A 27,896-nucleotide genomic window follows, 5' to 3' on the forward strand; every position below is an offset into this window, starting at 1 on the left:
GCAAAAACGGTAGCAAAAACGTAACACACGTAGCAAAAACGGTAGCAAAAACGTAACACGCGTATCAAAAACGTAACACATGTAGCAAAAACGGAACACGCGTAGCAAAAACGGTAGCAAAAACGTAACACGCGTAGCAACAACGTAACACACGTAGCAAAAACGGTAGCAAAAACGTAACACTCGTAGCAAAAACGCAACACACGTAGCAAAAACGGTAGCAAAAACGTAACACACGTAGCAAAAACGGTAGCAAAAACGTAACACGCGTAGCAAAAACGTAACACACGTAGCAAAAACGGTAGCAAAAACGTAGCACGCGTAGCAAAAACGTAGCACGCGTAGCAAAAACGTAACACGCGTAGCAAAAACGCAACACACGTAGCAAAAACGGTAGCAAAAACGTAACACACGTAGCAAAAACGGTAGCAAAAACGTAACACGCGTAGCAAAAACGTAACACACGTAGCGAAAACGGTAGCAAAAACGTAACACGCGTAGCAAAAACGTAACACACGTAGCAAAAACGGTAGCAAAAACGTAACACACGTAGCAAAAACGGTAGCAAAAACGTAACACGCGTAGCAAAAACGTAACACACGTAGCAAAAACGGTAGCAAAAACGTAACACGCGTAGCAAAAACGTAACACACGTAGCAAAAACGGTAGCAAAAACGTAACACACGTAGCAAAAACGTAACACACGTAGCAAAAACGGTAGCAAAAACGTAACACGCGTAGCAAAAACGTAACACACGTAGCAAAAACGGTAGCAAAAACGTAACACGCGTAGCAAAAACGCAACACACGTAGCAAAAACGCTATCAAAAACGTAACACACGTAGCAAAAACGTAACACACGTAGCAAAAACGGTAGCAAAAACGTAACACACGTAGCAAAAACGGTAGCAAAAACGTAACACGCGTAGCAAAAACGCAACACACGTAGCAAAAACGCTATCAAAAACGTAACACACGTAGCAAAAACGCAACACACGTAGCAAAAACGGTAGCAAAAACGTAACACACGTAGCAAAAACGGTAGCAAAAACGTAACACGCGTAGCAAAAACGTAACACACGTAGCGAAAACGGTAGCAAAAACGTAACACGCGTAGCAAAAACGTAACACACGTAGCAAAAACGGTAGCAAAAACGTAACACACGTAGCAAAAACGGTAGCAAAAACGTAACACGCGTAGCAAAAACGTAACACACGTAGCAAAAACGGTAGCAAAAACGTAACACGCGTAGCAAAAACGTAACACACGTAGCAAAAACGGTAGCAAAAACGTAACACACGTAGCAAAAACGTAACACACGTAGCAAAAACGGTAGCAAAAACGTAACACGCGTAGCAAAAACGTAACACACGTAGCAAAAACGGTAGCAAAAACGTAACACGCGTAGCAAAAACGCAACACACGTAGCAAAAACGCTATCAAAAACGTAACACACGTAGCAAAAACGTAACACACGTAGCAAAAACGGTAGCAAAAACGTAACACGCGTAGCAAAAACGCAACACACGTAGCAAAAACAGTAGCAAAAACGTAACACACGTAGCAAAAACGTAACACACGTAGCAAAAACGTAACACACGTAGCAAAAACGGTAGCAAAAACGTAACACGCGTAGCAAAAAGTCCTGAACTACTTAAAAATCCCAACTAAACCTCCGCTTCTACGAAGTCGCTTTCTTTCACACTAACTCCCCTTCTACGAATTTCACACTAACCTGTTAAAAAAGTTTAAAGGTCGGGATAATCTGTATCGCCAATGACCATATAAATTGTTAAATGTAGTTAAGAGCTGACAACTCTTCACTAGTTGAATCGGTAACTATCTACGAATTTGAGACTTAGACGCGTTTAGTCTTGTCAGGGGCGGATCAATAGAGAGGCGATGGGGGCGATCCCCCCCCCCTAGAATAGTTGGAACATTTTTATAAGCAATTTTTCAAGTTATTGAAATATATTTATTTAACGAAGACTACAGAGTTTAGTTGTTAGCCTAGTAATGCAGCTAAGACCTTGATTGCTTGTGGTTGATTATTTTAACAATTTATAAGACGAATTCTAGCTAGTTTGCGATTTCTCGACTTCGCAAAACGCTCTATCACATTTTCAACATTTACTAGAATGTCTCTGTGTACATTAAGTAGTGCCAATCCGTCTGTTCTCAGCCATGTTTCAATTCTTCGCTTTCCCGTTTCCCTCGCGCAGCTAAATACGTGACTTGTTCTGCCTTTTCTGTCTACTTATCTTTAATTTTTTTCAAGTTCTAGAGACTAGATCATACTAGTTGTGGAAACTTTGTTAAAAGTGAATATAACCTGCAAATTATTCTTTAAGGAAGACCCCTTCAATTTTTAAATTTTCCTGTCCAGTGGCGCCGAACATTTCTAAAGTCAAAGGCAGGCGCAAACGAAAATGAGAGCCCCTTGTTACATTTTCACGAAACGACAAGCTATAACAAACTGCCTTTTCAACTTGCACACGAAACACGTTCATTAACCCCCCCCCCCCTCCGCGCGCACATGCACAGACGGAGAGAGATGCGACTCTATTTTGAGTAACAACACAACTGAAAATAATTAAGTCAATATTTTCCACGATAAAAAATATTAAGAAACAATTCTTCAAACGAACGAACTTGTGAAATGAATTTCGATCATGTGGGAAGCTATAATAAGGTACTCGGTTGAATCTGCTGAACGTTTTATAATACTTCACCGCCTGTTTAGTTCGGGAAGTTTGGGCGAGGAATTCCTTCTTAGAGTTTAGGTTAATAAGGTCCTGAGAATTGCTCGGTAACGGCGAACGCAGCGCCAGCTTCGCGACTGGTAGAAAATATTGGAATTATTTGTGTGAAAAGAGACATTTCGAAAACGCCGCACGATTCCTTTCACACAAATAGTTCGGGGTTTTCGCCCCCTCTAATAGATTTTGAACCATGGTCGTGTAGGTTTATTAACAGAAAATAAACCTTTAAACAAAGGCTATGGGAAAGAGTAGAATTAATTGTTCAGTGCCTGGGTGCAAGAATTATTACGAAAATTGTCCACAAGGGACAGCATTTTCTAGTTTTCTTCGGAAATTAGATTTCCTGAAGAGCAAAACTATGGGTTAATGCATTGAAAAGAGAAAACTGGTACGTTTTTAAGCCTTGGAAAATTAAAAATTTCAGAGTAGACACTAAAGTTTTCATCTTAAATTCCAGTGCTGACCATGCAGTCTTGGGTTTTAACCAAAAATTCAAGATTATGCAGTGCTCATTTTATCACTGGGAAAAAGTCTGATAATCCTCTAACTCCAGATTATATCCCATCGATTTTTCCATGGTCAAAAGTTGGAGAAGGTTATTTATCTATAGGCAGGCAAAACGTTGATCGTGCAGACAGATATATTAAAAGAAGAAGTAAAACTGAATCTCAAGTTAATTGTTCTGGTCCTTCTGGAGATTATATCAATTACCAATCCTGAGTCTCCGGAGTCTCTGGACTTACTGGAAATAACATCGCACAAAGTCACTAACTCGTCAACCCAATGTTGCTTTGAAGAACGACCTGGAACTATTGAAATCCCAGTTTTATTTTGCTCAATACTCCCCAATAATGATATTTCTCTGCAAGTCAACCTTCCTAAAACCAAAACTACAGTAAATCGTCATACGATGGCTGGTAGTAGTTTCAAAAGCTTTCATGATGTGGTGGTACAATCAAATGTCCAAACCAAGGACATTGCGTGTGAAACTGCTCTAACGATGCGTAAACATTTTGAGGGAATTGAATCGATAGAAGAAGAACATCAGCTGGTAAAATTGGGTGGTGTTACTTTTCTCGTTTTTAACATATTGCTTGGCCTCATTCCTGGTCAACTCGCGGCTCATGCCAAAATTTCAAAAGAAAACCGCCTATTTATATTCCTAATGAAAATGAAGTTGGGCTTAAGTTCATCAGCTTTGGGCGTCATTTGGGGCATACACCAAACCACAGTTGGAATAATATTTACGGATGTTTTATACACTCTTTTACGACAGTATCCCCCCCCCCCTTTACAATCTCCCATGTGGCGGCCGCCACGGCCGTACTACATATGCCTCCACTATTGAAATTTCTTTCCCCTTACGGGTCCGCTCCTCAGGTAGTCAAGCTATGGATTCCCCCACGAATATTCTACGTAAAAGAATCTATAGCGCTCCCGGACAGAACTAAAGATTGGATCTATTGGCCAAGTATGTTCGCGATAAAAGAAACAATGCCAGAGTCCTTCAAAAGGGAATATCCAGACTGCAAGGCAATAGTTGACTGCACCGAAATTAAAGTGAAAAAACCTGCCTCAGTAAAACAACAGGTTCGTTTCTATTCAAGCTATAAAGGGTGTCATACCTTAAAATATTTAATAGCAATAGCTCCAAGTGGTTTAGTCACTTTTGTATCTAATTTACAAAAACCCATAATTAAAAAATCAGTAAATTAGGAACTTAAAATTTAAGTTTATTGCAGTTTTCACTTTTAAATTTAAAAAATGTATCCATAGTTTTAACAAATTTCTCTAATTAATAATATATAGTTTAAGAATTTTAAGTTTATCACAGTAGAAAAAGTACATCATATTTGGTTTTAAACATTTTTAAAAATTAATACTACTATACTTCAGGTACTTAAATTTATATCCCAGATATTAAGCTTTCTACCAAATAAGTTGGAGTATTACCAAAAATAGATAGAAAAAAACTCTATTTTTGGTATTACAGTTCATCAAAAGAATTTTTGGTAAGAGCGAAACGAAGTCCGCTCACAGGCCGAGAGATTGGCCGTCGAGTTACCGTTCAGAACTTATTTAGTGACGGCCCGAACTTTTTCCTATTACGTATTTTAGCTCTCGATCTATTTCAAGAAGGGAATGCCCGTAGAACCGTGCGCGTTCGTATTTTCAATGACGGAGAACTTTTCAGGATGAACTTTTTATAAATCTGCCCACCTCTGGCGCAAACTATGCGATTGTGCCGTGTCGCGATCCCTTTTACGAGCCTCTTTTTTTTAATGTTTCCTTTCCTTTATCAGAGGTTACGGTGACGGACAAGTTTTATTTTAAGTCAAAAGGGTTTAGTCGACTCTGTGACATTTGCTACGAGGTTATTCCAGGATTTTTAAGAATGGACGCAATAATAGAATCGTGTGATTCCGGAGGTAAATCGGGTGAAGCTACATTGCGGCGCGTATTTACTATATTAAAAGACAAACTTCCAGAGCGGAGGCTATCGCGAGTTTTTCAAGAGCATGTGGACGAACTCGTTGCCTTTTCCGAGGCGGATTCGCTTGTTATAGCGAAACGTACTTGTAATGATGTAAAAGAACTTGACAGATTGGCAGTCAAGGACTTTTACTTAACACTTTTGCTGTCGCAGAATCGTCGGGTGAAGAGCAATGGCGCCGTTTTTTTGGAGGTCCTCAGCAGGCAGTCAATTGGAAGAAATTACGAACTCGTGGTGGCCAGTTTCTTTAATTAGTTCCAATTTACAAGTGGTTCATTGGGCAGTATTTCTTAATCACCGTCTAATGCTAATGGGTTTATAAACCAGTTCTTTATGTACTTTTTGCACTCTTGAACATCTCATGTTACAGTGTGAAATTGTTAATAAGTTTTGGAATTTGATTTTTCTCGATAAATTTCAATTACCTAGCAATGTAATGGGAACATCTAACCCCGACAGGGACGCGCTTATTGTTTTTGAACGTTCTCCCGCGGTGTTAAAAAATTATAAATCCTGTTCTCAAACTATTTTATTTTTTATTTCTAATTTTAGAGGCTCGCTCATTTTATTCAATAAATGACAATTTTGAAATAATCGTTAAAACAGCTCAGTTTTATGCTAAGGTTAAAAAAGAAACACACCTATTCTAATCTCATTTAATTGACCAAAAATATAGAAATTCTTTGCTGATCATTATGTTAGACAAAATATTTTAATTATAGATAACTCTGTTTTACCAATTTTATACTGATCGCTTCCATGAAAATATGTTGGGGAAAATTACAAAAATGTATTGTTTGTGGCAATTGATGTAATCATATTTTTTTAAATAATAAAAAAAAATGTCTCTGTGGTGTAGTGGATAGCACATCGGACTTCTAATCAGATGGTCCTAGGTGCGATTCCCAGCAGAGATGTCGCTTATATCACTGAGAAGCATAGTATTCCGAACTGCTTCGGCGGAATTTCCAAATTAATGAGGTTGTTGTTGACTCTGTGGTGTAGTGGATAGTGTTAAATATTGTTATACAGTACTTCACATAGTTGGCCGTTTTGCCAGGCAGACGAAAGCGTCGTCTGCTTTTACTTTGGTTTTTTGTTTGTACGGAAGAGAATGAGAGAATGAATAAATGTTCCGAGTTGCCAGATGGGCGCTTTTCCGCCCAAATTGGGCTGCTTTGCGGAGGCTGTTGCGAGGAAAAAACCTTTGGGCGGGAGGCGGTTTTTTGGGCTGGTTCCAAAAATTCGAGGCGAAGGAACGGGGTACCGGTTTTCCCCCTTTCAGCCCCATCCTTCATAACGGGAATCAACGTTCCTAGAAAATATAATCTGTACCCAGCTTTGCAAACTGTGATGTTTTCATTAATTTTCCAAAATTATTTTCAAATAACGCGCCAATTCCCTTTCTATAGCAGAAATCTGAAATATTTCTGGGGCGGGAATTTGGCCTCATTTGGGGTTAATCCGATTTTGGCTTGTGCGGGAATTTGGGCTGGTTTTAAAGTTGGTTTGTGCGAGATCTAAAATATTATTCTGGCAACTCTGTAAATGTTTAGATCTTTGTTGGGCATATTCCAAGCGTGGTTTATTGTTTTAGTTCTCCCTCCTTTTTGATCATGAAATCGTTTAGGATAAAGTACAACATTAAGGGCAACAAAGGTTAAGAGCCTAATGATCAATAGTTATAGCAAGGCAAGGCTTAGGTGTAAGTCAACATGTCAACATGGCTTTCAAAGGGGAGGAACTGTTCACCTTCAAGAAATTAGACGGCACAAATTATGCTGATTGGAAAATAGATATTAAAATGGCATTGGCTCCGAAGGGTTTAAGTAAATTTATTGACTATACAACAACCACACCACAAGATCCACATTTATTGGCACAACATAATGAAAAGAAGTCCCAGACATTGGGTTATTTATATTTGACTTTAGAGCCAGAGATTAAACGTCTATTAAGGAATGCATCTGATCCATTAAAGGCATGGACCACATTGAAAGAAACATATGAACCCATATCCAGGGCACGTATAGCCATGTTACGTCGCTCATTCATTACATGCAAACCAGAGAAAGGGGAGCGGATAGAGATTTTCCTAAACAGAGTTTTGGAAGCTGTTGCTTCTCTAGAAGAAGCAGGTGGGACCATTCCCGACAATGAAATATCTTACCAGATGATCAGTGAGCTCCCTCAGGAATTTAATGGTATATCAATGGGAGGATGCGGATTTTACATCAGCGAAAGTAAAAAATGATATTATTTCTGAAGCGGATCGTTTGAGATTAAAGGACAATGTAAACGAATCACGGCTAGATGTAATGACAACTTCGACACCACAGTCACAAACCCGAAGAGAAACTAGAACATGTTACAATTGCGATATACCTGGACATCTTGCTAGAAGATGTAGAAAGCCAAAGAAGAGCTACAGCAAACAAAAGAAAAATACCAATACTCGAGAAAGACCAAGTTATGATGTTGCTACAATATCAAATCCCGATGAATATGGACCGCACACAGATGAATGGATTTGGGATTCTGGAGCAGGGACACATCTGTGCAACGATATGAAAAGGTTTACAAATTTGAAAACTATCGCTCCATTAACAATGAATTCCTATCATGACACGTTTACCGTAACAGGGATAGGCGATGTAGTAATCTAACATCAGGTACAAGATAAGACACGGCTCTTATTATTGAAGAATGTAGGTGTTGCTCCAAATGGCCGACAAAATCTCATTAGCGGATTTCAGAGTGATAAGGCAGGACACAATTGGAGGGGTGGTGATCAGACATTGACAGTTTTAAATGATAAAGGCGACACTATAATGTTATTCAAAGATGACCGTGGATTATATAAGATGTTTGGTGAGCCATATACCGAAGATATACCGGTAGTGAATTTTACCGAAAAATCGAACGACCTTTTGGATTTATGGCATAGAAGACTCGGTCACCATAGTGTCCATACCATTATCAGGATGTCAAACAGCGGAAGTGTGAGATATCTACCTCAGTTTCGTAATCAACAACATGAGTGCGACATATGTAAAGAAACAAAAATGACAAGAATAGAAAGGAAAGCTATACCTACAATACAAACAACAAAAATATTGCAGGTTATACATACTGATATTTGGGGTCCATCAACATACGAATCAGGATCAGGCAAAGTGTATTACATATCATTTCTCGATGATAATACACGTTGGACAGAAGTAGCAGCAATGAAAAGTAAATGGAAGGTTTTCGATAGTAAAGATGGAACGCCAAACAGCTGAAAAAGTTATTTGTATCAAAAGCGATAACGGTATGGAATACTGCAGCAATAAAATGCACGATTTCCTTAATTCAATGGGTATTGCACACCAACGCACGAATGTATATACACCCCAACAAAACGGAACAGCGGAGAGATACAATAGAACAGCTTTAAATTCTATAAGAGCTATGCTAAAAGATAGTAAACTGTCTCCTCGGTTTTGGGTCGAAATGCTATATACATTTAACTATTTAAAGAATCGTATGCCACAAAAGAAATTAGACAATAAAACACCTTTTGAAATGCGTTTTGGCTGGACACCATCCGTAAAACACCTAAGAAGAGTGGGTAGTATTGCACATTACTTCGCACCGAAAGAGATTAGGAAGAATAAATTATCTGATACATCTAAGAAAGGTATCCTAGTGGGCTACGCCTTGAACACACAAGGTTATCGTATTTGAAACCCCGAAACAGACAAAATTGTGGAATGTGACAACGTAAAATTCAATGAAACGATGCACTATGAAAAAGCGTTGACGAAGGACGAACGAAACTATGTACACTTGCCCATCACGAATGAAGATCACGATCAGACCGTAGAACAACCGGTTCCTATTCTATTTCCGGAACAAGTATCAAAACAATCGGAGGAGGTCACAGAGGTAACAGCTGACACAACATTAAAACACCAACCAGATGCTGAAGACAAAACGGAAATAGCACCTACCCAAACAGTTTGGATTCGAAAAGTCAGACAACGACAATCAGGAAAGACAGCTGGTACTTTTGACATTTATTACAAATACGGGGAGCATAAAGATTTTAGAAGTAGCCGTGAAGTAATTGAGTTCTGTTCAGAAAAAGGAATAGTAATTAACCCAGATTTAATAGATTTTTCGAAGAACAATCACTACTCAGGGATCTGCGATTGAACATTGAAAGAACCTCCAACAGAAGAAGATGTTGACACTAACGTCATCTGTTTTTTTAATGGTTTAAACTTCTGTTTTGCAAACGTTGATGACCCTAGAACGTTTGAAGAAGCGCTGAAGGCTGAAGATGTTTCTGATTAAGATTTAGCGATGGACAACGAAATAACCACGCTCAGAGAAAGAAACGTTTTTAAACAAATGAAAAGAAAAAAGAATCACAAAGTACTCGGTAGTCGATGGGTATACGTACGTAAACGTAATTGTTGTATATGTAATGTAATGTGATGAAAGTAAAAAGCTTTATCGACAATATTTAAGTAAATTTATTAAGTTAGACTAAATGAATTTAACATGATTAACAGAGAGAACAAAAATTAACGTCTATCCTGACACGAGTTATCAGAGCGTCCGACCCATAGATATAAGAAATGTATATAAAGGTCTAGATAAATTTCGGGGCGTCTAAGCTTAACATAAAATACGGAATTGACACCTAGCAGACCAAGAGCGCGAGCTCTCTTAGCATTTTAGTACTAAGTTTTTGACCTTTCCGCAGGCCGTAGTCTTTAGACACCATCTGTTGGTGACTTTTAGTATAATTTTTAAGTAGGAGACAATGGCTCTCGCAACGATAGCACGAGCTTTCTTACCGATAGATAGCGCCTTATAAGGATAGCCTGCAGAAATTAGAGAGCTACTAAAAGGCCAACTAGCCAACTTGGCCAACTTGGCCCACTAAATAGCTAAGGTATGTGGGAACTTGGCCAACTTTGGAAACTTTGTTCATACATGATTTTCACGCGACATTTAAATGTTTTTCATTATAAATGAAATTTTATTACAATTTCATTTAAATTATCCATATTTCAATAAGTTTTTATAGTTTGAAAAACATTTTTTTACCTTTTGGGGAAAAGACTACCTTCCAGTTGGCCTTTTAGTCGAGAAATGGCCCACCCGATGTTTACGTCCCTTTAAGACGTTTTAGGAAAAAGGCAACCGCGCAATACCGAGTTAATATCACGAAAATAAGGTAATTAATTTATTACTAATTATATTTTATGCGGGTCGAATACGTTTCTAGTCCTTTTCCGACAATTGAAGATATGGCAGGCCAACGCGGTGTTAACGAGTCTTTCCGACGTATTAGGAAAAAGCCAACGACGTCCATTCGCCGAAATGGTTTACAACAGAGATATATCTGGGATACGGTAGAACTCGCGACGAGGGAAATAAATAAGTTTAAAGTGTTGGACAAAACTATCCCATATTAAATAGTTATAAATTGCAATAACTTCACCATGAAAACGTATTTAGCACAATGTTTTACGAAAATTACATATTTAAATTATTATTAATATTATAAATATTGTTGATTCACGTTGAATTTTACATTAGAAATGTTATTGATGAATATTGTTCTAGCCAACCGCGTTTTGACATTTCAACCCGGTGTTTACGTCCCTTTCGGGCTTTTTCAACCGCGCTATACCCAGTTAATAACTTCAAAAACTTGTTAAGTTGGTTTTGAACGTTTCAAGAAATGGCCAACCCGGTGCTTACGTCTCTTTCGGACGTTTTAGGAAAAAGCCAACCGCGCTATTAGGCCAGGACAGATAAAATAAAGATGGGCCGTATACGGGGAATTTTAGGTAAAAGCTGGATTTTGGAGTAGAAATAGTACTTACCATTAGAAACAATATACTGAAAGTCCCAAGCTGAAGGACGCTTGCGTTCCAAGATGGCGGCCATTCAAGATGGCCGACGCGCGATTCACTTTATTGCCTTTAACTTCGGTTTTAATTGTCGGAATGATTCGTACTATATATCAATTAAAAGCTACAACCATGCACTATATTTCATTTAATATAATGTTATTAGCTATCTGTAGCCATTTTTGATATTCCACGCTTTTTAAATTGATCCACCCACTTTTCTTTTGACAATTTTGAATATTATTCAAAACCCACATACAAATTAAAATATTTGTGTCCATTGACAAATATAATTAAACATATCTTTCATTCGAGATATTGTGGAAGAAAATCCAACTAACAGGAGGAAAGATATTTGAAATTTAATGTTTCGAAATTTCAAAAACAAGCTGGTCAAGACCAAAATAAATAAAGCCGGTTGATTAAAAAATTAACGAATTAATCCACCTAGAGATAACAATGACGAAATAAATGCAAAAATTTATACTTTTATGTTAAGTCTTTAGCGTTCTAGTTCGAGTCGTCACCATTTTCCAATATGGACGCTAATTTACGCTTATATTTTGGCAGCGAAAGTCGCTAAAAATACAATTTCAGCTGCAAAATTACTATCGAATGATTTTTTCGACGGCTTTTTTTATTTTGGTTACCTAGCTGGGTATCTTTTACCAAAGTTTTGCGATTTTTAATGGGAATGAATTTTAAAAGGAGTAGATTTTCGTGACGTCTTCCCGGCACGCTAGTGACGTCTCGTCACGTCTAGCGCTCAGAACCTCATTTAAATTTAACGGCCATTGAAAGGGGGGGGGGGGAGCGCAAGAGGATGCCGACCGACTTTTTGTGGTTACTGCAATTAGCGAAGTGCCAAAAAAAAATAATATTCCTGTCACCATAGTCTGGCCGTAAATGGGTTAAAGTGTGCAATAACTGGTGGCTTTACCGGAGAGTCGGGGTCCGGCTCTTGTAACCCATAAGGGCGGTGGTGCACTTGGAGATGTTAGCTCTGATCAAATGGTCCTATCTCCACCTCCGACTTCGGTCAGGTTTGGGCTGGAAACTGAGCTTAAACTCAGGCTAACGGAGAGGGTCCAGGCAAACTGGCCGCCTCGGCGGATTGGGTAGCCTGCTGTGGGGCGGCGGGCCCCCGTATGAGGGCACGGTGGTCCTGTTTCCCGGCCTTTTGGAGTCCACTGGGATCTCCGGTGCCAGCTGTGCCGGGTTATATGGACCGTAAATCCCCTTTAGGAGCTCTCTCCAAAGGGTTTGACTCTTTACCTACGTAGGAACAGCGTCGGCTGGAGTTGCTACAGCATCCGCTCTTAATCCCACTGCTGCGTGCGAAGTGGGAAATGGTCCACCCATTGCTGCATCTTCTGCTGGGTTGAGTGGCTTGCGTCTAAGGTGCGACCATCAGTAGTAGGGTATTACTACCGATGCTGGATTTGTCACCTGCCCGGGCTTGGGGACGCTGGCGTAGGGCACTATGATGATCGGCCTCCGGTGGTATGGCACACTGTCACCATAGTCCCTGAAGACACGGATGTGCTCGTACTTTTAGTATCACTTACCGATTCGGATATCTATTTATAGTACACTAATTAAAATTTATAATCTTCCAAACCGACTAGGTAATCTTAAAGAGCATCTTCTTTTCGTTCACGCGGTAACTGGTTGTGACACTACCTCAGCGCTATATGAAAAGGGTAAAAAAGCCACTCTAAAACTTTTGGAAATTAACAAAGAATTACAAAAAGCAGTTTCAAACTTTCAATATTTACACTTTACGGACACAGTGATATAGCCATAGCTTGAGAACGGTTTTTAGTTTCGTTTTACGGTGGTAAAAAATTGGACACCTTAAACGACTGCAGGTACTACACTTAAGCCGCGTTCACACTAGACACTTTGGAACCGTTTTAAAAGGGTTTCAAAAGAATTGTACGAATTGTAAAATTTTGATATCGAATGTATTTATGGTATGGCCATTACTACAGTTGACACCGAAAATGTTCAATTTTATCTTTCGAAACCATTTAAAAACGGTTCCAAAGTGTCAAGTGTGAACACGGCTTTATAATCGTTCTTTAGCACGCTTAGCTCTCAAATCATAGTTTGAACTAGCGAAATTACCCCCAACAACAGCACAACAGCACTCCTACAGGGTATATTTACAAGTACGGAAATGGAAAGGTATCGATTTAAATTAGAAGAATGGCGATGGCAACGGACATCCAATGGTACCTTAAGACCAATTGTAAGCACTCTTTCACCAGCTCCAGACAATCTTCTGAGGCTGATTACTTGTGGTTGCGAAAAATCGTGCAAAACGAATTGCATATTCAAAAAAGGTGGACTTGTGTGCGTAGCAATGTGCGCACACTGTCGTGGGAACAGTTGCAACAATGCGGGTTCAATTTCTTATGACGACTAATTTTGCTTATGAAAATTTAAAACAATCAAACTCATACAAATGTTATAGAATTAGTTTTTTATGTCAATAAACTTGCATTATTGACAAATATATTTTAATCTATTTTCCAAAAATATCAGGCGGCCATTGGCGTCCATATTAGAAAATGGCATCGACGCGAACTTGAATGCTAAAGACTTAACATAAAAATATAAATTTTTGCATTTATTTCGTCATTGTTATCTCTAGGAGGATTAATTCGTTAATGAATTAATCAACCGGCTTTATTTATTTTGGTCTTGACCAGCTTGTTTTTGAAATTTCGAAACATTAAATTTCAAATATCTTTCCTATTGTTAGTTGGATTTTCTTCCACAATATATCGAATGAAAGATATTTTTTAATTATATTTATCAATGGACACAAATAGTTTAATTTGTAAGTGGGTTTTGAATAATATTCAAAATTGTCAAAAGAAAAGTGGGTGGGTCAATTTAAAAAGCGTGGAATTTCAAAAATGGCTACAGATAGCTAATAACATTTTCTACAATGAAATATAGTGCATGGTTGTAGCTTTTAATTGATATATAGTACGAATCCTTGTGACAATTAGAACCGAAGTTATAGGCAAGATAGTAAATCGCGCGTCGGCTTGGGACTTTCGATATATTATTTTTACGTTAAGTTCTATTTATATGCCAAAATCCAGCTTTTACCTAAAATTGCCCGTATAAAACTCTAATTGCACTGGCCTATATACCGAGTTAATAACTTCAAAAACTTGTTAAGTTGGTTTTGAACGTTTCAAGAAATGGCCAACCCGGTGCTTACGTCTCTTTCCGACGTTTTAGGAAAAGGCCAACCGCGCTATACCCAGTTAATAACTTCAAAAACTTGTTAAGTTGGTTTTGAACGTTTCAAGAAATGGCCAACCCGGTGCTTACGTCTCTTTCCGACGTTTTAGGAAAAAGCCAACCGCGCTATACCGAGTTAATATTTTTTCAAAAACGTCTTAATTCATTTTTTGACGTTTGAAGAAATGGCCAACCCGGTGTTTATGTCTCTTTCGGACGTTTTAGGAAAAAGCCAACCGCGCTATACGTCAAACGTCAAAAAACAACTTAACAAGTTTTTGAAGTTATTAACTGGGTATAGCGCGGTTGGCTTTTTCCTAAAACGTCGGAAAGAGACGTAAACAACGGGTTGGCCATTTCTTCAAACGTCAAAAAACAACTTAACAAGTTTTGGAAGTTATTAACTGGGAATAGCGCGGTTGGCTTTTTCCTAAAACGTCCGAAAGAGACGTAAACAACGGGTTGGCCATTTCTTCAAACGTCAAAAAACAACTTAACAAGTTTTTGAAGTTATTAACTGGGTATAGCGCGGTTGGCTTTTTCCTAAAACGTCGGAAAGAGACGTAAACAACGGGTTGGCCATTTCTTCAAACGTCAAAAAACAACTTAACAAGGTTTGGAAGTTATTAACTGGGTATATAGCGCGGTTGGCTTTTTCCTAAAACGTCCGAAAGAGACGTAAACACCGGGTTGGCCATTTCTTGAAACGTCCAAAAACAACTTAACAAGTTTTTGAAGTTATTAACTGGGTATAGCGCGGTTGGCTTTTACCTAAAACGTCGGAAAGAGACGTTAACACCGGGTTGGCCATTTCTTGAGACGTCCAAAAAGGATTAAAAACGTATTTGATCGGCGTGAAATATATTTAGTAATAAAAATTACCTTAATTTCGCGATATTAACTCGGTATGGCGCGGATGGCTTTTTCCGAAAGCGTTCGAAAGGGACGTAAACAACGGGTTGGCCATTTCTTGAAATGTCAAAACGCGGTTGGCTAAAACAATATTCATCGATATCATTTCTAATATAAAATTCAATGTGAATCAACAATATTTATAATATTAATTATAATTTAAATATATAATTTTACTAAAACATGGTGAAGTTTTTGCAATTTATAACTATTTAATATAGGATACTTTTGTCCAACACTTTAAACTTATTTATTTCCCCTGTCGCGAGTTCTACCCTATCACAGATATATCTCTGTTGAAAACCATTTCGGCGAATGGACGTCGTTGGCTTTTTCCTAATACCTCAGAAAGACTCGTTAACACCGCGTTGGCCATATCTTCAATTGTCGAAAAAGGACTAGAAACGTATTCGACCCGCATAAAATATAATTAATAATAAATGAATTACCTTATTTTCGCGATATTAACTCGGTATTGCGCGTTTGACTTTTTCCTAAAACGTCCGAAAGCGACGTAAACATCGGGTGGGCCATTTCTCTACTAAAAGGCCAACTGGTTTTCCCTAAAAGGTACAAAAATGTTTTTCAAACGATAAAAACTTATCGAAATATGGATAATTTAAATGAAATTATAATAAAATATCATTTATAATGAAAAACATTTAAATGTCACGTGAAAATCATGTATAAACAAAGTTTCCAAAGTTGGCCAAGTTCCCACATACCTTGGCTATTTAGTGGGCCAAGTTGGCTAGTTGGCCTTTTAGTATTTGCCCAGAAATTACGCGTTTCTGCTAGCTGTCACCTCCGTATTCACTCCCTTTGAAATATTTTATCTAGACCTTTATATACGTTTCCTATATCTATGGTCCGACCCTAGCATAGAAATCTCATAGGTAACTAGAATGCTGCCGTGTAACTGGCAAATGGGCCAAACGCCGTGGCAGACGATAGCCAGATCTCAGCCAATCAGAGCTCAAAGAGTGGTTCTGCCAAGAATTTAATGTCACCAGAGAGAATGACTTCACCCATCTCCCACTATAGTAGCAGAATCAAGAAGGATTATTATCCTCCTTGGCGGAACCCCTCTACGGCCTCTCATTGGCTGAAGATTCAAGGCGAACTGGCGTCAAGCTCGGCCGTGGGCGGCAGCATTCTAGTTACCTATGAGATTTCTATGGACCCTAGTTAGTTGATTACAGGATTGCCAGGCATTGCAGGTCTGCCGGGCATTAACACCGAAATAGCAAATACTAAATTATATAAATATATTTATACAAAGTACTCGGTAGTCGATGGGTATACGTACGTAAACGTAATGCTAAAGGAACTATTTTACGACATAAAGCACAAATTGTAGCTCAAGGGTTCACGCAAAGCAAAGGAACCGATTATCAAGAGAGTTATGCACCCGTAGTAGATTTCACATTCATCTGTTTATTTTTATTGTTCCTTGTGGTTCTATTACGTTGGTCACACAAACATGTGGATATTACATGTGCTTATCTTTACGGAGACTTAGAAGAAACAACATATATGGAGATTCCAAAGGGTTACAAGATCAACGACCAATATGTTTGGCAATTACATAAAAGCCTTTATGGCTTACATCAAGCAGGTCGATGTTGGTATGACAAGTTGGACGAGGAATTAAAAACTCTAGGTTTTTCAAATCTCATGTCTAGTCAATGTGTGTACCGTTACCGTTGGGAGTGCATACTACTCGTGTACGTCGATGATATAATTATCCTAACGAAAAACGAATACATCATGTCTGACATAATGAAACTTGTCATCTAAATTCGATTTACAAGATTTAGGGGAGATAAAGACTTTTCTAGGAATTGACATTCAAACCAATCAAGATGGTATAATGATGTCACAAACAAGATATATTGAAAGCTTAAAGAATCATCAATTTAAAGATATTCCTTTACGACGGTGTTATGAACCCATGAGATATCGAAGCATAATTGATACTCCTGTGAAGACAGAAGAACATCAACTGCAAGTCCCTTATCGTATTTTAATAGGAAGCCTTTTGCATATTACCCGCCATACTCGTCCAGATATTTTATATGCCGTAAATACTTTAGCACAGTATTGTACCAATTATGATATGAATATTTGGGAAAAGTTGATACACCTCTGGAATTATGTGGTTACAACGAAAGAGAAATGTCTAAAGCTGGAACGTACGAGCAATCTGGAAATTAACGTTTACAGTGACGCATCGTTTACATCTGATCCCGAATCAAGAAAATCCACCTCTGGTTGTATAATACTGTGCGGTTCAAACCCTATCACATGGCGATCAGCTAAACAGACCCTTACAGCATTATCAACCATGGAATCAGAACTTATTGCAGCTACTGAAGCAACAAAAGCCATTATTGAACTGCAACGCATCTTAGAAGAGTGTAAACCAGTATTTCCACATGTTCCAGGACGTATTATATTGAAGATGGACAATCAAGCCGCTATTCTATGCATTAAAAATCATATCGATAACGCAAGAACTAGATACTTGGATTTAAGTGTGAAATTCCTTCGTGAAAAGTGTAAAGAAGGACTGTTCACAATATGTTTTGAACGTTCCAAATATAATTTAGCCGATATTTTCACCAAAGCTTTACCAACTGTAGTTTTGTGTAGATTATCAAAGTATTTGGATTATAATAGACGCTAAAAGAAATTATTCGCTCCAAAATAAAAACCATCAAAAGGAAGGGTTTTTAAATTAAAAACGCGTGAATCTCGATGATATCGCCCATTTTTTCGTAGCACGTGTAATTATTTATTCTGAAAATAAAATAGAATCACGTGGGCTTAGCAATATTTATCCGCATTTGTCTTAGCCAATAAGATTATCCCTTCCGAGCAAGCACGCGCCAATTTACACAATATAACCGTTGAATTTTTTCAAATCAATTTCTTTTAAGATCTATTGTTGTGGTTGTTTGTTTATAAGTATAAATAAGTAGAAAGCTTAGTTTGAGATGAGGAATCTTTATTCGGTCTTCATTCTTAGTTCGCCTGTTCACTTATATCCGGCAGTCTCGTATATCCTAAACATGGTTACCCGCTAGCAATATTTATATATTTATAACATGGTTACCAGCTAATAAGTAACTTTACAACAACTTTTTCCTTTATTATAATTTTTTTTTGTTTATTTTATTTATTTATTTATTTATTTATTTATTATTATTGGTTTTTTTGTGATTGTTATTGTTCATATCGAGATGGTTGCTTGATCAGCCTGCCCCTTGCCGAACGAATCTCTGGGGTTTTCAAGACTGTTTTGTGGGATGTGGCCGCTGCAGCTGGGGTGGTATGTCGTTGTGGTGATGCCAATGGTCGCGGTGAGTTACCAGGAACTACAGGATGCGGGGTTCCTGAGATAGTGTTGAGGGAAGAGAATGGAGGTGGTGGAACCCGATGCTGCGGGGTACTTGTTATTTGCGGTTGGTAGGATTTGTTCAGCATTGGAGGAGGCAGGTGTGCCAAGAAGCTGGTGTCAGTGGTGATTGATGAGGCGAAAGGTGCGCGTGGAGTGGTAGGTTGGAAATTATTTTGTGTTGGCAAGCGGGATTGATTGTCAGGGATGATGCCATGTGGCTGCGGTCCGTGGTTGACTTGTACAATTGGGCGTACTGAGGGTGCCGCTTGTTGGTGGAGTTGTCGACTTGTCAGTCCCTCATGTTGGTGATGCGAGGTTTGGGGTCTTACTCTAAGGTGGTGTCTAGTTCGTCTATAGGACTTGCCATTCTGGGTTTGAATTATGTATAAGTGTGGTTCTTCAGCCAGGGCGATTATGGTAGCAGGGAGCCACGTTCGGTGTGCTGCATAGTAGAGAACCCTGTCACCAATATTTAGACTTTTTGGCGAGAGGTGGCAACGTCCTCGTTCTTGTGCTAACATCTTGGCTTGGCGAGCCTGTAGCGTAGCGTGAATGTGTTCCGTGGGATAGTGGGGCTGAAGCGGTGCCATAGTGGTGGTTAGCGGTGTCCGTATGCGACGGCCCATTAACATCTCGGATGGAGATGGCAGATGTCCAATGGGGGTGGAACGGTATTCCATAAGAATGTATTGGAGGTCACGGCCCTCTTAAGTCGCCTTCGTGATCATGTTCTTGATAGTTTGAACAGTTCGTTCAGTCAGAGATGTCGCTGGTTTTGCCGAGAAACATAGTTTTCCGAACTGCTCCGGCGGAATTTCCAAATTAGTGGGAACGTCGTTGTCTCTGTGGTGTAGTGGATAGCACATCGGACTTCTAATCCGAAGGTCCTGGGTTCGATCCGCAGCAGAGATATCGCTGGTTTTGCTGAGAAACATAATTTTCCGAACTGCTTCGGCGGAATTTCCAAATTAGGGCGAATGTCGTTGTCTCTGTGGTGTAGTGGATAGCACATCGGACTTCTAATCCGAAGGTCCTGGGTTCGATCCGCAGCAGAGATATCGCTGGTTTTGCTGAGAAACATAATTTTCCGAACTGCTTCGGCGGAATTTCCAAATTATGGCGAATGTCGTTGTCTCTGATGTAGTGGATAGAACATCGGACTTCTAATCCGAAGGTGCTGGGTTCGATCCCGAGCAGCGATGTCGTTGCTTTTGCTGAGAAGAACCGTTCTCTGAACTACTTAGGCGGGATTTCCAAAATAACGGGAGGGTCATTGTCTCTGTGGTGTAGGGGTAGCACATTGGACTTCTAATCCGAAATTCCTGGGTTCGATCCTCAGCAGAGATGTCGCTTCTTTTGCTTATAATTATAGTTTTCCGAACTTTTTTGGCGGAATATCCAAAACTAGGCGGAGGCCCTTGTCTCTGTGGTGTAGTGGATAGCACATCGGACTTCTTATCCGAAGGTTCTGGGTTCAATCCCCAGCAGAGATGTCGCTGTTTTGCTGAGAAACATAGTTTTCCGAACTGCTTTGGCGGAATTTCCAAATAAGTGCTGATGTCGATGTCTCTGTGGTGTAGTGGTAGCACATCGGACATCTAATCCGAAGGTACTGGATTCGATCCCCAGCAGAGATGTCCTTACTTTTGCTGAGAAGCATAGTATTCCCAACTGCTTCGGCGGAATTTCCAAATTGGTGGGGAGGTCGTTGTCTCTGTGGTGTAGTGGATAGCACATCGGACTTCTAATCCGAAGGTCCTGGGTTCGATCCCGAGCAGAGATGTCGCTGGTTTTGCTGAGAAACATAGTTTTCTGAACTGCTTCGGCGGAATTTCCAAATTAGTGCGAGTGTCGTTGTGTCTGTGGTATAGTGGATAGCACATCGGACTTCTAATCCGAAGGTCCTGGGTTCGATCCCTAGCAGAGATGTCGCTGGTTTTGCTGAGAAACATAATTTTCCGAACTGCTTCGGCGGAATTTCCAAATTAATACACCTGTCAATGTCTCTGTGGTGTAGTGGATAGCACATCGGACTTCTAATCCGAAGGTCCTGGGTTCGATCCCCAGCAGTGATGTCGCTGGTTTTGCTGAGAAACACAGTTTTCCGAACTGCTTCGGCGGAATTTCCAAATAAGTGCGATTGTCGTTGTCTCTGTGGTGTAAAGGATAGCACATCGGACTTCTAATCCGAAGGTCCGAGGCTCGATCCCCAGCAGAGATGTCGCTGGTTTTGCTGAGAAACATAGTTTTCCGAACTGCTTTGGCGGAATTTCCAAATTAGTGCTGATGTCGATGTCTCTGTGGTGTAGTGGTAGCACATCGGACATCTAATCCGAAGGTACTGGATTCGATCCCCAGCAGAGAAGTCGTTACTTTTGCTGAGAAGCATAAAATTCCCAACTGCTTCGGCGGAATTTCCAAATTGGTGCGGAGGTCGTTGTCTCTGTGGTGTAGTGGATAGCACATCGGACTTCTAATCCGAAGGTCCTGGGTTCGATTCCGAGCAGAGATGTCGCTGGTTTTGCTGAGAAACATAGTTTTCTGAACTGCTTCGGCGGAATTTCCAAATTAGTGCGAGTGTCGTTGTGTCTGTGGTATAGTGGATAGCACATCGGACTTCTAATCCGAAGGTCCTGGGTTCGATCCCTAGCAGAGATGTCGCTGGTTTTGCTGAGAAACATAATTTTCCGAACTGCTTCAGCGGAATTTCCAAATTAATACATCTGTCAATGTCTCTGTGGTGTAGTGGATAGCACATCGGACTTCTAATCCGAAGGTCCTGGGTTCGATCCCGAGCAGCGATGTCGTTGCTTTTGCTGAGAAGCATCGTTCTCTGAACAACTTATGCGGGATTTCCAAAATATCGGGGGGGGGGGTCGTTGTTTCTGTGGTGAAGTGGATAGCACATTGGACTTCTAATCCGAAGGTCCTGGGTTCGATCCCCAGCAGATATGTCGCTGGTTTTGCTGAGAAGTATAGTTTTTCTGAACTACTTAGGCGGGATTTCCAAAATAACGCGGGATTCGTTGTTTCTGTGGTGTAGTGGATAGCACATTGGACTTCCAATCCAAAGGTCCTGGGTTCGAACCCCAGCAGATATGTCGCTGGTTTTGCTGAGAAGTATAGTTTTTCGAACTACTACGGCGGAATTTCCAAATTAGTGCGGTGGTCGTGGTCTCTGTGGTGTAGTGGATAGCACATCGGACTTCTAATCCGAAAGTGCATGGTTCGATCCCGAGCAGCGATGTCGTTGCTTTTGCTGAGAAGAATCGTTCTCTGAACTACTTAGGCGGGATTTCCAAAGAAACGGAGGGGGGGGGGGGGGGTCGTTGATCTGTGGTGTAGTGGTAGCACATCGGACTTCTAATCCGAAATTCCTGGGTTCGATCCCCAGCAGAGAAGTCGCTTTTTTGCAGATAATTATAGTTTTCCGAAATTTTGGCGGAATATCCAAATTAATACGCCTGTCAAAGTCTCTTTGGTGTAGTGGATAGCACATCGGACTTCTAATCCGAAGGTGCTGGGTTCGATCCCGAGCAGCGATGTCGTTGCTTTTGCTGAGAAGAATCGTTCTCTGAACTACTTAGGCGGGATTTCCAAAATTTCGGGGGCGTCGTTGTTTCTGTGGTAAGTGGATAGCACATTGGACTTCTAATCCGAAGGTCCTGGGTTCGATCCCCAGCAGATATGTCGCTGGTTTTGCTGAGAAGTATAGTTTTTCGAACTACTTAGGCGGGATTTCCAAAATAAAAGGGGGGTCGTTGATCTGTGGTGTAGTGGTAGCACATCGGACTTCTAATCCGAAATTCCTGGGTTCGATCCCCAGCAGAGATGTCGCTTTTTTGCAGATAATTATAGTTTTCCGAACTTTTTTGGCGGAATATCCAAATTAATACACCTGTCAAAGTCTCACTGGTGTAGTGGATAGCACATCGGACTTCTAATCCGAAGGTCCTGGGTTCGATCCCCAGCAGAGATGTCGCTGGTTTTGCTGAGAAACATAGTTTTCCGAACTGCTTCGGCGGAATTTCAAAATTAATACACCTGTCAACGTCTCTGTGGTGAAGTGGATAGCACATCGGACTTCTAATATGAAGGTCCTGGGTGTGATCCCCAGCAGAGATGTCGCTGGTTTTGCTGAGAAACATAGTTTTCCGAACTGCTTCGGCGGAATTTCCAAATTATTACACCTGTCGTTGTCTCTGTGGTGTAGTGGATAGCACATCGGACTTTTAATCCGAATGTCCTGGGTTCGATCCCCAGCAGAGATGTCGCTGGTCTTGCTGAGAAACATAGTTTTCCGAACTACTACGGCGGAATTTCCAAATTAGTGCGGTGGGCGTGGTCTCTGTGGTGTAGTGGATAGCACATCGGACTTCTAATCCGAAGGTCCTGGGTTCGATCCCCAGCAGAGATGTCGCTGGTTTTGCTGAGAAACATAGTTTTCCGAACTGCTTCGGCGGAATTTCAAAATTAATACACCTGTCAACGTCTCTGTGGTGTAGTGGATAGCACATCGGACTTCTAATATGAAGGTCCTGGGTGCGATCCCCAGCAGAGATGTCGCTGGTTTTGCTGAGTAACATAGTTTTCCGAACTACTACGGCGGAATTTCCAAATTAGTGCGGTGGTCGTGGTCTCTGTGGTGTAGTGGATAGCACATCGGACTTCTAATCCGAAGGTCCTGGGTTCGATCCCCAGCAGAGATGTCGCTGGTTTTGCTGAGAAACATAGTTTTCCGAACTACTACGGCGGAATTTCCAAATTAGTGCGGTGGTCGTGGTCTCTGTGGTGTAGTGGATAGCACATCGGACTTCTAATCCGAAGGTCCTAAGTTCGATCCCCAGCAGAGATGTCGCTGGTTTTGCTGAGAAACATAGTTTTCCGAACTGCTTCGGCGGAATTTCCAAATTAGTGCGGCGGTCGTGGTCTCTGTGGTGTAGTGGATAGCACATTGGACTTCTAATCCGAAGGTCCTGGGTTCGATCCCCAGCAGATATGTCGCTGGTTTTGCTGAGAAGTATAGTTTTTCGAACTACTACGGCGGAATTTCCAAATTAGTGCGGTGGTCGTGGTCTCTGTGGTGTAGTGGATAGCACATCGGACTTCTAATCCGAAGGTCCCGGGTTCGATTCCTAGCAGAGATGTCGCTGGTTTTGCTGAGAAACATAGTTTTCCGAACTGCTTCGGCGGAATTTCCAAATTAGTGCGGTGGTCGTGGTCTCTGTGGTGTAGTGAATAGCACATCGGATTTCTAATCCGAAGGTCCTGGGTTCGATCCCCAGCAGAGATGTCGCTGGTTTTGCTGAGAAACATAGTTTTCCGAACTGCTTCGGCGGAGTTTCCAAATTAATACAAATGTCGTTGACTCTGTGGTGTAGTGGATAGCACATCGGACTTCTAATCCGAAGGTCCTGGGTTCGATTCCCAGCAGAGATGTCGCTGGTTTTGCTGTGAATAATAGTTTACCGAACTGCTTCGGTGGAATTTCCAAATTAATACACCGGTCAATGTCTCTGTGGTGTAGTGGATAGCACATCGGACTTCTAATCCGAAGGTCCTGGGTTCGATTCCCAGCAGAGATGTCGCTGGTTTTGCTGTGAATAATAGTTTACCGAACTGCTTCGGCGGAATTTCCCAATTAATACACCTGTCAATGTCTCTGTGGTGTAGTGGATAGCACATCGGACTTCTAATCCGAAGGTCCTGGGTTCGATCCCCAGCAGAGATGTCGCTGGTTTTGCTGAGAAGTATAGTTTTTCGAACTACTACGGCGGAATTTCCAAATTAGTGCGGTGGCCGTGGTCTTTGTGGTGTAGTGGATAGCACATCGGACTTCTAATCCGAAGGTTCTGGGTTTGATCCCCAGCAGAGATGTCGTTGCTTTTGCTGAGAAGCATCGCTCTCTGAACTACTTAGGCGGGATTTCCAAATTAATACACCTGTTAATGTCTCTGTGGTGTAGTGGATAGCACATCGGACTTCTAATCCGAAGGTCCTGGGTTCGATCCCCAGCAGAGATGTCGCTGGTTTTGCTGAGAAACATAGTTTTCCGAACTGCTTCGGCGGAATTTCCAAATTAATACACCTGTCGTTGTCTCTGTGGTGTAGTGGATAGCACATCGGACTTCTAATCCGAAGGTTCTGGGTTTGATCCCCAGCAGAGATGTGGTTGCTTTTGCTGAGAAGCATCGCTCTCTGAACTACTTAGGCGGGATTTCCAAATTAATACACCTGTCCATGTCTCTGTGGTGTAGTGGATAGTACATCGGACTTCTAATCCGAAGGTCCTGGGTTCGATCCCCAGCAGAGATGTCGCTGGTTTTACTGATAAACATAGTTTTCCGAACTGCTTCAACGGAAATTCAAATTAGCACGATAGTCGTTGTCTCTGTGGTGTAGTGGATAGCACATCGGACTTCTAATCCGAAGGTCCTGGTGTAACGACCTTTTATGGTCTATCCAATTAATTACAATAATAATAATAAATGCATTTAAATTTAACATTTGTAAATATATATTAAGCCTATTTTCGAAGAGAGAGAGGTTTGGGGCAAGGACCATGGGGGGTCCCATCAATATCCTCCGAGCTTCCAACCTAGGCGATTTCCTGTCATGGTTAAACATCTTAGCACCGCGGTATTGTCGCGGTTAGGGTTTTTAGAAGGGGTTTACCCCGCTTTGTGAATATATTGTTGAGAGTGGAAATATTTCCGTTTCCAACGAAATATCGTTTGACGTCACTGGCGTCAATATTCAGTCGGCCACGATTCCGAACTTTGGAGGGCGACTAAAAAAAAACTGATGAGGAAGGAGAACGAGATCACCGCTCAACGAGTAAAGAGTTCGACTCTGAAGTCCTCGGCCCGTAAAGCCAACTAATCAACAATGTCCGTGTGCGGTACTTTTTACAAATAATTTGTCAAGTCGAGTTCGCGACGTTAAAGCGAGAAATGTGCACCATCTTCAGCGTAAGCCGTCGCCGCATCGAAACCAAGCCATCAACGAGGTCTTGAACAACAGTGGACTCCGCAAACTCTGAGGCTGGAGCCACCGAACTAAAACGATGAGTAGAACTTTATTGTGGCGGTAACCCGCATAGCAATTTAAGCGCGCTACAATTAGTACCTCAACGAGTGATACCACTCAGTTAGGAGGTTACGTTAATTAACATATTGTTAATTTAAATTTTATACATCTCCATAAGGAGCTCTGTAGTAGTAAGCATTCCATAAGGAATTATTAAACGTAATTATCTAGTTTGTATTAGCGACGCGATCAAGGGTTAACCCATTAAATTAAAATTAACTAAATCAATATTGGCCATTTAAAGTAAATTAACGAAAGGAATATTCCTGGGGGTTAGATTATAAGTTAGCTAGTTTAAAAGTATTAATTGGTTAGGGTTCTAGGATTTGTTTATTTTGTCATTTACCATTTTATTAGTGAAGTTCTGTTTTGATATTAAAATTAATGTTTAATCCTTAAATTAGAAATCCTGTCTTTAAATTTAATTTCTTATTACCTTAGTTAAAATCGTTTATTTATTTTAAAATGTCAACAATGCCTAGTAAGTTGGTCGCTCGAGATAATTCTCACTAAGGCAACCAAAAGATTGTTGCACTGGGTTCGATCCCGAGCAGAAATGTCGCTGGTTTTGCTGAGAAACATAGTTTTCCGAACTGCTTCGGCGGAATTTCCAAATTAATACACCTGTCAATGTCTCTGTGGTGTAGTGGATAGCACATCGGACTTCTAATCCGAATGTCCTGGGTTCGATCCCCAGCAGAGATGTCGCTGGTTTTTCTGAGAAACATAGTTTTCCGAACTGCTTCGGCGGAATTTCCAAATTAGTGCGGTGGTCGTGGTCTCTGTGGTGTAGTGGATAGCACATCGGACTTCTAATCCGAATGTCCTGGGTTCGATCCCCAGCAGAGATGTCGCTGGTTTTGCTGAGAAACATAGTTTTCCGAACTGCTTCGGCGGAATTTCCAAATTAATACACCTGTCAATGTCTCTGTGGTGTAGTGGATAGCACATCGGACTTCTAATCCGAATGTCCTCGGTTCGATCCCTAGCAGAGATGTCATTGGTTTTTCTGAGAAACATAGTTTTCCGAACTGCTTCGGCGGAATTTCCAAATTAGTGCGGTGGTCGTGGTCTCTGTGGTGTAGTGGATAGCACATCGGACTTCTAATCCGAATGTCCTGGGTTCGATCCCCAGCAGAGATGTCGCTGGTTTTGCTGAGAAACATAGTTTTCCGAACTGCTTCGGCGGAATTTCCAAATTAATACACCTGTCGTTGTCTCTGTGGTGTAGTGGATAGCACATCGGACTTCTAATCCGAAGGTCCAGGGTTCGATCCCCAGCAGATATGGCGCTGGTTTTGCTGAGAAGTATAGTTTTTCGAATTACTACGGCGGAATTTCCAAATTAATACACCTGTCAATGTCTCTGTGGTGAAGTGGATAGCACATCGGACTTGTAATCCGAAGGTCCTGGGTTCGATCCCCAGCAGAGATGTCGCTGGTTTTGCTGAGAAACATAGTTTTCCGAACTGCTTCGGCGGAATTTCCAAATTAATACACCTGTCAATGTCTCTGTGGTGTAGTGGATAGCACATCGGACTTCTAATCCGAAGGTCCTGGGTTCGATCCCCAGCAGGGATGTCGCTGGTTTTGCTGAGAAACATAGTTTTCCGAACTGCTTCGGCGGAATTTCCAAATTAATACACCTGTCGTTGTCTCTGTGGTGTAGTGGATAGCACATCGGACTTCTAATCCGAAGGTCCTGGGTTCGATCCCCAGCAGAGAGGTCGCTGGTTTTGATGAGAAACATAGTTTTCCGAACTGCTTCGGTGGAATTTCCAAATTAATACACCTGTCAATGTCTCTGTGGTGTAGTGGATAGCACATCGGACTTCTAATCCGAAGGTCCTGGGTTCGATTCCCAGCAGAGATGTCGCTGGTTTTGCTGTGAATAATAGTTTACCGAACTGCTTCGGCGGAATTTCCAAATTAATACACCTGTCAATGTCTCTGTGGTGTAGTGGATAGCACATCGGACTTCTAATCCGAAGGTCCTGGGTTCGATCCCCAGCAGAGATGTCGCTGGTTTTGCTGAGAAGTATAGTTTTTAGAACTA

General features: G+C 40.9%; 32 non-coding genes across 32 annotated transcripts; all 32 read left to right on the top strand.

Annotated features, from left to right (window-relative positions):
* The first annotated feature begins 19,590 nt into the window (after positions 1 to 19,590).
* On the top strand, positions 19,591 to 19,663 carry TRNAR-UCU (transfer RNA arginine (anticodon UCU)). The gene has a single exon. It is a non-coding gene; the product is annotated as a tRNA-Arg (tRNA).
* Positions 19,664 to 19,736: 73 nt separating this feature from the next.
* Positions 19,737 to 19,809, top strand: TRNAR-UCU (transfer RNA arginine (anticodon UCU)). The gene has a single exon. It is a non-coding gene; the product is annotated as a tRNA-Arg (tRNA).
* Positions 19,810 to 20,171: 362 nt separating this feature from the next.
* On the top strand, positions 20,172 to 20,244 carry TRNAR-UCU (transfer RNA arginine (anticodon UCU)). Its single transcript has one exon. It is a non-coding gene; the product is annotated as a tRNA-Arg (tRNA).
* Positions 20,245 to 20,461: 217 nt separating this feature from the next.
* TRNAR-UCU (transfer RNA arginine (anticodon UCU)) lies at positions 20,462 to 20,534 on the top strand. Its single transcript has one exon. It is a non-coding gene; the product is annotated as a tRNA-Arg (tRNA).
* A 219-nt stretch (positions 20,535 to 20,753) lies between these two features.
* Positions 20,754 to 20,826, top strand: TRNAR-UCU (transfer RNA arginine (anticodon UCU)). Its single transcript has one exon. It is a non-coding gene; the product is annotated as a tRNA-Arg (tRNA).
* A 364-nt stretch (positions 20,827 to 21,190) lies between these two features.
* On the top strand, positions 21,191 to 21,263 carry TRNAR-UCU (transfer RNA arginine (anticodon UCU)). Its single transcript has one exon. It is a non-coding gene; the product is annotated as a tRNA-Arg (tRNA).
* A 369-nt stretch (positions 21,264 to 21,632) lies between these two features.
* On the top strand, positions 21,633 to 21,705 carry TRNAR-UCU (transfer RNA arginine (anticodon UCU)). Its single transcript has one exon. It is a non-coding gene; the product is annotated as a tRNA-Arg (tRNA).
* A 74-nt stretch (positions 21,706 to 21,779) lies between these two features.
* Positions 21,780 to 21,852, top strand: TRNAG-UCC (transfer RNA glycine (anticodon UCC)). Its single transcript has one exon. It is a non-coding gene; the product is annotated as a tRNA-Gly (tRNA).
* A 663-nt stretch (positions 21,853 to 22,515) lies between these two features.
* On the top strand, positions 22,516 to 22,585 carry TRNAR-UCU (transfer RNA arginine (anticodon UCU)). The gene has a single exon. It is a non-coding gene; the product is annotated as a tRNA-Arg (tRNA).
* Positions 22,586 to 22,657: 72 nt separating this feature from the next.
* On the top strand, positions 22,658 to 22,730 carry TRNAR-UCU (transfer RNA arginine (anticodon UCU)). The gene has a single exon. It is a non-coding gene; the product is annotated as a tRNA-Arg (tRNA).
* A 365-nt stretch (positions 22,731 to 23,095) lies between these two features.
* On the top strand, positions 23,096 to 23,168 carry TRNAR-UCU (transfer RNA arginine (anticodon UCU)). The gene has a single exon. It is a non-coding gene; the product is annotated as a tRNA-Arg (tRNA).
* A 219-nt stretch (positions 23,169 to 23,387) lies between these two features.
* Positions 23,388 to 23,460, top strand: TRNAR-UCU (transfer RNA arginine (anticodon UCU)). Its single transcript has one exon. It is a non-coding gene; the product is annotated as a tRNA-Arg (tRNA).
* A 73-nt stretch (positions 23,461 to 23,533) lies between these two features.
* TRNAR-UCU (transfer RNA arginine (anticodon UCU)) lies at positions 23,534 to 23,606 on the top strand. Its single transcript has one exon. It is a non-coding gene; the product is annotated as a tRNA-Arg (tRNA).
* Positions 23,607 to 23,679: 73 nt separating this feature from the next.
* TRNAR-UCU (transfer RNA arginine (anticodon UCU)) lies at positions 23,680 to 23,752 on the top strand. Its single transcript has one exon. It is a non-coding gene; the product is annotated as a tRNA-Arg (tRNA).
* A 73-nt stretch (positions 23,753 to 23,825) lies between these two features.
* TRNAR-UCU (transfer RNA arginine (anticodon UCU)) lies at positions 23,826 to 23,898 on the top strand. Its single transcript has one exon. It is a non-coding gene; the product is annotated as a tRNA-Arg (tRNA).
* A 73-nt stretch (positions 23,899 to 23,971) lies between these two features.
* Positions 23,972 to 24,044, top strand: TRNAR-UCU (transfer RNA arginine (anticodon UCU)). The gene has a single exon. It is a non-coding gene; the product is annotated as a tRNA-Arg (tRNA).
* A 73-nt stretch (positions 24,045 to 24,117) lies between these two features.
* TRNAR-UCU (transfer RNA arginine (anticodon UCU)) lies at positions 24,118 to 24,193 on the top strand. Its single transcript has one exon. It is a non-coding gene; the product is annotated as a tRNA-Arg (tRNA).
* Positions 24,194 to 24,263: 70 nt separating this feature from the next.
* Positions 24,264 to 24,336, top strand: TRNAR-UCU (transfer RNA arginine (anticodon UCU)). The gene has a single exon. It is a non-coding gene; the product is annotated as a tRNA-Arg (tRNA).
* Positions 24,337 to 24,409: 73 nt separating this feature from the next.
* On the top strand, positions 24,410 to 24,482 carry TRNAR-UCU (transfer RNA arginine (anticodon UCU)). The gene has a single exon. It is a non-coding gene; the product is annotated as a tRNA-Arg (tRNA).
* A 73-nt stretch (positions 24,483 to 24,555) lies between these two features.
* Positions 24,556 to 24,628, top strand: TRNAR-UCU (transfer RNA arginine (anticodon UCU)). Its single transcript has one exon. It is a non-coding gene; the product is annotated as a tRNA-Arg (tRNA).
* A 73-nt stretch (positions 24,629 to 24,701) lies between these two features.
* Positions 24,702 to 24,774, top strand: TRNAR-UCU (transfer RNA arginine (anticodon UCU)). Its single transcript has one exon. It is a non-coding gene; the product is annotated as a tRNA-Arg (tRNA).
* Positions 24,775 to 24,847: 73 nt separating this feature from the next.
* On the top strand, positions 24,848 to 24,920 carry TRNAR-UCU (transfer RNA arginine (anticodon UCU)). The gene has a single exon. It is a non-coding gene; the product is annotated as a tRNA-Arg (tRNA).
* Positions 24,921 to 24,993: 73 nt separating this feature from the next.
* Positions 24,994 to 25,066, top strand: TRNAR-UCU (transfer RNA arginine (anticodon UCU)). The gene has a single exon. It is a non-coding gene; the product is annotated as a tRNA-Arg (tRNA).
* A 1,406-nt stretch (positions 25,067 to 26,472) lies between these two features.
* Positions 26,473 to 26,545, top strand: TRNAR-UCU (transfer RNA arginine (anticodon UCU)). Its single transcript has one exon. It is a non-coding gene; the product is annotated as a tRNA-Arg (tRNA).
* A 73-nt stretch (positions 26,546 to 26,618) lies between these two features.
* Positions 26,619 to 26,691, top strand: TRNAR-UCU (transfer RNA arginine (anticodon UCU)). The gene has a single exon. It is a non-coding gene; the product is annotated as a tRNA-Arg (tRNA).
* A 73-nt stretch (positions 26,692 to 26,764) lies between these two features.
* TRNAR-UCU (transfer RNA arginine (anticodon UCU)) lies at positions 26,765 to 26,837 on the top strand. Its single transcript has one exon. It is a non-coding gene; the product is annotated as a tRNA-Arg (tRNA).
* A 73-nt stretch (positions 26,838 to 26,910) lies between these two features.
* Positions 26,911 to 26,983, top strand: TRNAR-UCU (transfer RNA arginine (anticodon UCU)). Its single transcript has one exon. It is a non-coding gene; the product is annotated as a tRNA-Arg (tRNA).
* Positions 26,984 to 27,202: 219 nt separating this feature from the next.
* Positions 27,203 to 27,275, top strand: TRNAT-UGU (transfer RNA threonine (anticodon UGU)). Its single transcript has one exon. It is a non-coding gene; the product is annotated as a tRNA-Thr (tRNA).
* A 73-nt stretch (positions 27,276 to 27,348) lies between these two features.
* TRNAR-UCU (transfer RNA arginine (anticodon UCU)) lies at positions 27,349 to 27,421 on the top strand. The gene has a single exon. It is a non-coding gene; the product is annotated as a tRNA-Arg (tRNA).
* A 73-nt stretch (positions 27,422 to 27,494) lies between these two features.
* Positions 27,495 to 27,570, top strand: TRNAR-UCU (transfer RNA arginine (anticodon UCU)). The gene has a single exon. It is a non-coding gene; the product is annotated as a tRNA-Arg (tRNA).
* A 70-nt stretch (positions 27,571 to 27,640) lies between these two features.
* On the top strand, positions 27,641 to 27,713 carry TRNAR-UCU (transfer RNA arginine (anticodon UCU)). Its single transcript has one exon. It is a non-coding gene; the product is annotated as a tRNA-Arg (tRNA).
* A 73-nt stretch (positions 27,714 to 27,786) lies between these two features.
* On the top strand, positions 27,787 to 27,859 carry TRNAR-UCU (transfer RNA arginine (anticodon UCU)). The gene has a single exon. It is a non-coding gene; the product is annotated as a tRNA-Arg (tRNA).
* The last annotated feature ends 37 nt before the right edge of the window (positions 27,860 to 27,896 follow it).

This window comes from Leiobunum rupestre, chromosome 7 (assembly GCF_980474605.1).
Source record: "Leiobunum rupestre chromosome 7, qqLeiRupe1.1.hap1, whole genome shotgun sequence".
Classification (NCBI taxonomy): Eukaryota; Metazoa; Arthropoda; class Arachnida; order Opiliones; family Sclerosomatidae; genus Leiobunum; species Leiobunum rupestre.